Here is a 7,636-nt window from a genome sequence, read left to right as displayed (position 1 = left end):
GCTGTCAAGGACATGGGCGCGTATCCACTTTTCGATCATGATTTAGTCCAGCAGATGGTCTTGCTTGGACCCGGCATGCATCCATGATTTTGAGTGGATGCACCGATGCTGGAACAGCGTGTTGGTAATTACAAGCCCATGGGCTTCACACAAATATAGCAGCCTCCAACCGTTGTTTTTGAGCTGATCTGTCTGATGCCTTCCAGTCACTCCAGACCAGGTGCCAGCATCATGACCCACTCGGGACTCAAAGCCACCCAACAAGATGATTCTATCTCGAGGGGCCACTTTAGCTAGCTCCTGTGACAGGATGTCATAAAAGACATGTGATTCATCGGCCTTGCCTGCATTCCTCTACTGATGTTCATCTTCGTTTCGCAAGCGTAGAGAAGGAAGGGAATGACCGTGGCCGAGAAGACCTGAAGCTTCGTGCGGAGCGACAGACCAGGTAGCTTCCACACAGCGTTACGCAACCGATTAAAAGATATTGCCACTCGACTGATTCGGAGTGAGACCTCTGCTGTTAAACCGGTGCCGGTAATGAGCACAGTCCAAGTATGGGAAACTCTCTCTACAACTACCCCATCACCGATTGGGAGTTGTGGGGGTGGAGTGTCCGATGGTACAAAATACCCAGGCAGGTGCTTAGTTTTGGTGGGGCTGATGGTGAAGCCCCACCTCTTAGTGGCACGCTCTAGCAGCAGTGTCTCCAACTCCTCCTCTGAATGAGCAGCAATTACCAAATCATCAGCATACATAATGTGGTTGACCAATAGGGAGACATTCCTTGACCGCACCCGGGCAGCCTCCCATTGTATCTGTACCAAATGAAAATTCCTCCAGTACAGCTATTGAAGGCTTTACGAACTACGTGGTCAAAATAGATGTTAAATAATGTGAGAACCAGAGAACATCCTTGTCGCACCCCAAGGTGTACAAGGAATGGCTCTGACTCCCAGCCACATAGTTTTACCTGGGCCCGTTCATCATCATGAAGGTCTTTAATGATAGTGAGCAGCGGGTCAGGGACTCCGAAAGAACGAAGAACAACCCAGAGCCCAGGCCTACTGATGTTATTATAGGCCTTGACTAGTTCAATAAAGCAGAGATGTAGGTCTTGTTTGAATCCCCTACTCCGCTGATGTAGCAGATGGACAGCAAATATGGCATCTGTGCAGGACTGTCCACTCCTGAAACCGCATTGGGGCTCCGCAAGCCTCTCCTCAGCGTGCCGAGCAAGGCAATGTTGAATAATCCTTGCCAGGACCTAACCCGGCACACTGAGGAGTGAGATGCCCCTGTAGTTGTTACAGTTTGTGTGGCCTTCTTAAAGAAGGGGACCACCAGGGCATCTATCCAATCCTGCATAACCCTTCCAGCGGTCCAGACTGTTGTTATGATGTCACATAGGGCAGTCTGCGCACAAACGCCACACACCCTCAGCATTTTGCTTGGGAGATCATCTCTGCCCGGTGCCTTTTCTGGTCTCAGACTCTGGACCGCCTTCAGTACTTCGTCAACAGATGGTACCTCAGCCAGCCACTCACAAGGGGTGACCTCTTCCAATATTTTAGGCACCGCAGCCTCAGCAGGGTCATCCCCACTTTGTCCCATGATGTTTTCCATGTCGAGGGATTTGCCCTCCCCCAGGACCTCACAGAAATGCTCAGCAAATCTGCAAACCTGTTCCTGGGGGTCGGAGATTGGATCACGATTAGGGTGGGCCTGTCGCTTTTTCTCAACCATCCTGAACACCTCCTCTGTCAACCAAGAGTGGAGGACGATGCCAACCCCTGCCGCAAGCGATGATGAAATTCTCGCTGGCAACTTCCATCAGCTAGATGAGACCAGGCCACCTTAAGTTGGAATCGGTGTCCTGTGTGTACACCCATCACCGGAGTGGAAGAATGGCAGGTGCATCTTACAGATGACAAGTCGATGGTCAGATGGCAGATCAGTTCCACGGTAGGTCCTGGTGTCAAGAACATGGGCTCGCATCCGCTGTTCCATCACTATGTAGTCCAGCAGATGTTCTTGCTTGGACCAGGCATGCATCCATAATGTTGTGTGGATGCGCCGATGCCGGAACAGCGTGTTGGTAATTACAAGCCCGTGGGCTTAGCAGCCTCCTGCCGTTGTTATTGAGCTGATTTGGCCCATGCCTTCCAATAAATCCAGACCAGGTTCCTGCATCAGGCATTGAAGTCACCCAATAAGATGACTCTATCCCGAGGGGCCACTTTAGCCAGCACCTGTGACAGGAGGTCATAGAAGGCATCTGACTCATCGGCCTTGCCTGCATCCCTCCACGGATGTTCGTCTTCGGTGGGGGCATAAATAACCACCACCACTCCTTGCCTCTGGTTGATGGGAAGGCGAGCACAAAGTAGCCTGTGGCTTATAGCTTCCCACACCTCACCGACACGGCCCCACGCCCCCTTCATTATTTTGTTCATAAGTAGAGCCACACCATTTTGTTTGGCAGTCTCCTGCCCCGAGTAGAGGACCATCCCCCCTCATGGTGGCAGGAGCCAGAGCCGGTCCACCGGACCTCCTGAATGCCACAGAGATTCAGGCAGTGCCGGTCCAGCTCCCAACTGCTGCTACATAGATCCCTTAAGAGCGCTGTTGTGAGTGCAATGCAAGACCGAGGTTGATTCTGCGTAACATGTTGGGAGTACGGCTCTCCCGTTGAGTCCTGGGGGGGGGTCCCTGACGCTGTAGTCGACCTCGACGGTGAATTTGCGTACCCTGGGCTTCTGGTACGTTGCCTCGTCGCCCAGGAGTTGAGGCCTGCGTCAGGGTTGGTGTGAATGGTCCCCGCGGTGGTCTCTATCTGTGTAAGTCGCTGTGGTGTTCCGTCATTGTCGACACGGGGGTCGCTGCGTGAAGTCGGTGAACTGCAGGGTTCTGTAGACGCGTGCTATTACTGTCGCCGAGAGTTTGAAGAGTTGGTTTTACTTGGTTGTCAAGAAAATTATTATCTGCCACAGTTGGTTCACGTCCTTGTGCATAACGAACCAAGGCATAGTTACTGCATTACAAATCTTGTTAAAATTCCCAGTATTCCAGATCGAGTTATTGTCCTTCTTTACGTTTCCTTCCGATGAAAAATATTGAGAGAATTGCACGGGAGAGAAAATAGATCCGAAGTCCTCTCTCTCCCATGTTAGAAATGAGCAACTCTCGTAGCTATCAGCTGGAATTGGAATATTTCCCCCTTCACTGCCGATGCCGGATGGGAAAATTTGTGAGGTTTCAGGACTTTTTCAGTTGGTGCAAGCAGCTATGTCTCTGCGCATTGTCTAACCGATTCATAATCCCCTAGACACCGTGACTCACAAGGAGGGAGGTGGCTGAGAAGAAGTGCCGGGCCTATTTTGCCTCTGGTGAGAACATCTCACATCCGAAAATTTGCAATCATTACCACAGCATTGGGCAAGCTGAGTATATTTGCAGATGTTTGTTGGGTATTTTTCTGAGATGTTGCCCAAAAGCTTTGTTTAACACGGGGGCAGGGGTGCATATGCGTGTGTTAATGTGTTCCCAATCTGTATTGCCTGATGCGCTGATGGAAACAAAATGATTCACTCGGAGTACAGGATATAGCCGCTGAACACCGAGTCTCTGTGCACGTTGAAGAACAAATTAATGTGCGGAGCCTCCAACTCCAGCCAAACCTCGTCCTCGGCTTTGAGACTCAGCACGACGCTGCCACTTATTGCGTTGAATTTCTCACCGCACACCTTAGAGATGATGTTCCCGTTTTTCATGATCATAACCACAATGTACTTTTCACCGGGGTGCGCGTACAGCGTGAAATAGTAGACGCCTGGATGGGCGCAGGTGAACTTCCCTGTGCCGGGGTTGTAGTGGCCCTGCGGGTTGGTGATGATGACGTTGAACGTCACGGGGGAGCCGGCCGCCGGCGTGTAAGTGTCGACCTTCGCAGAGAAGGCCGACCTGGGCCCCACGCCGCTCTCTCCCCGCTCGCCTTTCTCGCCTCTTTCGCCCTGCTCACCTGCGACTCCCGGAGTCCCCGCGAGCCCTGGTTGGCCAAGAGGGCCCAGCTTTCCTGGCAGACCTAGTCGGACAACACGGTCCAAACGCACGGCGTGTGCATGTGCGTGTGTTAACCCACAGTAGTGTAGCGGTTAGCACTATGAACCCAGCAGAGACCTGAGTGCGATTCCCGCTCATGGTCAACACAAGCGACGAATATCTGAACCAGTCCTGGGACTCCTTCCCTAGGTCGACTCAGCCTCAAATGATTACCTGGTGCAATGTGTGCACAACGCCACTTGGGAGACAAAGGCATGCCGGCCTTCATCGGTGCTCACTAACAGCACTTGCCACAACAGTCTGATAAGGCTATACGGGGGATTTTTGTATATTTATCCCCACTCTCAAACCGAGAGATGGGGCAATTCTGCACCCATGTTGATGACGGTGAGCCAAACCTGCACAATTGGTGTCTTTTAACTTCACGTAAAAAAGTATAGGAGAGGTGATACATCGCTTCGTGGCACATGCAGCCTGGTTTACAGGAGGTCGTGCGCTCGATCGCATTCCTGACGCCAGCTGTTTATTTGGAGTTTGCATGCGTCTCTCCCGTTGTTGTGTGGATTTTTCACTGGGTCCTCCGATTTTCCACCCTCCACATGTTTACATGTATTTATCTGAATTTATGTCCACGTGATGATAAGTCCACTTCGTCGAGCTATCATTACGTGTGGCCAGGTCGCTTCTGAACAAGAGTTACATATGTCGCGTGGTGTTTATTAACGCGGAAAACTTCGTATTTTTCTCCTGAGTTACTTTATTCACAGCGTCTCACACGGATGCTCCTCACGTTCAACACCACGTACTCATGTCGCAAACTCTTTCTTTCTTCCTCCGCTAGCCTGTTACTCCCCGCTCTCCTAGGCTGTCACGGACTCTCTCTGTACACTCTGCTAGCTTCTCACCACTAAAGCCTATCACACTCAAACTAAAGATTTTCCGCTAGTCTTTCCACTGATAGCGTGTCTCGCCCTTTCCCCCAGCGGGGGATCAGCCATCATCTCTGGGGAGGACGAGGTGTGGAGGGCAAGGTACCGTACTTCTCTTGAATACTGTTCACTGCTTCATCTCCAACCAACTGCTTCATCTCCAACCAACTTGCTTCACAAGTTCCTCTTATATCTCCCTCCTAATTATGTGCCCTCAGGTGGCCCTCATTAAGCCAGCGTCTTCCGGACGCCTCTTGCACGTGTTCTCACCCTCATCTTCACTATCTCTCGCCTCCTTGACACCTACCCGCGTTTGCATTTGCAGCCAGCCAATCACTGCCTCGTTCCCTAATTGTTGGCGTCTCTCTGTCTGCTGTCTCCCAGGCCACCCGCCTGCACCTGCTCGTCCTGAGCTGACCTCACTGTTTGCAACCCCGTACATGAATGCAACTGCTGTTTGCAAACCCTGCGAACGTTACGCCACTACGCATAGTTCAGTGAGGATTACTTGGTAATAAAATAAATACATAGAATCAGCTGCTAGGAGCACACGAGTCAGTGTCACAGTCCCACCTGGGTCTCCAGTCAAGCCTCGAGCCCCGAGGTCTCCCTTGGCTCCGGGTGCTCCGGTAACGCCTGCGAGAAGAACAAAGCATGGCTCGTCCGCTACTCAAGCCACTCTCAATTCACACCACTCGCTTCCACTCACTCTCCTGCCTCTCCACTCTCATCTCACTCTACTCCCCTCCACGCACTCCCCTGCCTCTGCCCTGTCATCTCACTCTACTCCCTCCACTCACTCTCATCCCTCTCCACTCTCATCTCAGTCAACGTCCCTCCACTCACTCTCCTACCTCCCCTCTCATCTCACTCAACTCCCAACACGCACTCTCCTTGCCTCTCCCCACCCATCTCACTCCCCTCCACGCACTCTCCTACCTCTCCCCTCTCATCTCACTCATATCCCCTCCACGCACTCTCCTGCCTCTGCCCTCTCATCTCACTCTACTCCACACGAGACACTCTCCTACGATAATGAGTGAGTGAACGATCGAGTGCATGACATGGCGAGTGAACGATGAGTGAGTGAATGAGTGAGTGAATGAGTGTGAATGAGTGAGTGAATTAGTTAGTGAATGAGTGAGTGAGTGAACGAGTGAACAATGGTGAGCAAGTGAACGAGTGAGTGAACGAGTGAGCGAGTGAGTGATCGCGTCGCACCACCAGCGCACCGTGGGGGATTCTCTGGGACCCGACCCCTCACCGTCTCTGCCGTCCCTCCCGGGGGCCCCAGGGGTCCCGTGCTGCCCCGGGGCTCCGGGCTGACCGGGGATCCCGTTGATGCCCGCGCAGATGGTCTTCTCCTGCTGGGCTCACCACCACCACCCCCAGCAGCAGCAGCGGCAGGGCCGAGATGGACATCTGGGGACAGCAGTGGCGAGATGTTAACTAGCTCGCCTGGTACACAGGATGGATTTAAACACGAATTATTATTTTATTTTACCAAGTAAGGTATTAATGAGCTGCTATATAGTAGCTCTTTTTTCACAAGCGCCCTGCCCATCACAAATGCGGGTCTATGTGTAAGTCGCCTCGTCTCTGTGCGAGGCAGTGGGTCCTTGTGTGAGTCTACTCGTCTCAATGTGAGTTCACGGGTCTCTTTGTGAGTTTATGGGTCTTATTGTGAGTCTGTGGGTCTCTGTGAGTAATATGGGTCTCTATGTGAGGAATCTACGGGTTTCTGTGTGAGGCTATGGATCTTTGTATGAGTCTATGGATCTCTGTGTGAGGCTATGGATCTTTGTGTAAGTGTACGAGTCCCTGTGTGAGTTTGTGGATCTATGTATGAGTTTGTTGGTCTATATGATTATACGGGTCCCTTTGTGAGTCGTCATTTGTGAGTTATTGTGGAGTCTATGAGTCATTTTGTGAGTCTATGTGTGAGTCAACTCGTCTTCATGTGAGTCTACGGGTCTCTGTGTGTCTTTTAATTTTGTGTGCCTCTATGGGTCTGTGTGAGTCTTTGGGTTTCTTTGTGAGGCTATGGATCTCTGTGTACATCTATGGGTCTGTGTGAGTCTACGGGTCCCAGTGTGAGTCTGTGGATATACGTGTGAGTTGTGGGGTATGTGTAATGAGTCTATGGGTCTCCGTGTGAGTCTATGAGTTTCTGTGTGATGCTAGGATCTCTGTGTACATCTATGGGTTGTGTGAGTCTACGGGTCCCAGTGTGAGTCTGTTGATTTATGTGGTGTGTTTGGGTCTATGTGTGAGTGGACTCATCTCTATGTGAGGCTATGGGTCTTTTGTGAGTCTATGGGTTCCTGTGAGTAATATATGGGTCTATGTGTGAGGAATCTATGGGTTTCTGTGTGAGGCTATGGATCTCTGTGTGAGGCTATGGGTCTCTGTGTGAGTCTATGGGTCTGTGTGTGATGAGTCTATGGGTCTCTGTGTGAGTCTTTATACGTACGGTAAGTTGAATTTTCTTTCGCTCCACCGTACGTAGCAGCTGAGCGTCCTGCTAACGCAGGTTGTCGGTGCTCAGCGTTGGTCACCGAGTCACTGGAATCCTCTCCCCCGTCTCCCCTTTTAAACGTTACTCGGGTCACGTGCTCCTCCATTTCCAACTTGGCCCAGACCTC

General features: G+C 51.5%; 1 pseudogene; it reads right to left on the bottom strand.

Annotated features, from left to right (window-relative positions):
- Positions 1-2,730: 2,730 nt before the first annotated feature.
- On the bottom strand, positions 2,731-6,413 carry LOC133339921 (complement C1q tumor necrosis factor-related protein 5-like; annotated as a pseudogene).
- Between the last annotated feature and the right edge of the window lie 1,223 nt (positions 6,414-7,636).

This window comes from Lethenteron reissneri, unplaced genomic scaffold, assembly GCF_015708825.2.
Source record: "Lethenteron reissneri isolate LAM-NWPU_2019-01 unplaced genomic scaffold, ASM1570882v1 scaffold_562, whole genome shotgun sequence".
NCBI classification, from domain to species: domain Eukaryota; kingdom Metazoa; phylum Chordata; class Hyperoartia; order Petromyzontiformes; family Petromyzontidae; genus Lethenteron; species Lethenteron reissneri.
The sequence above is the reverse complement of the archived record's forward strand: the minus strand, read 5'-3'. Positions and strand labels throughout refer to the sequence as shown.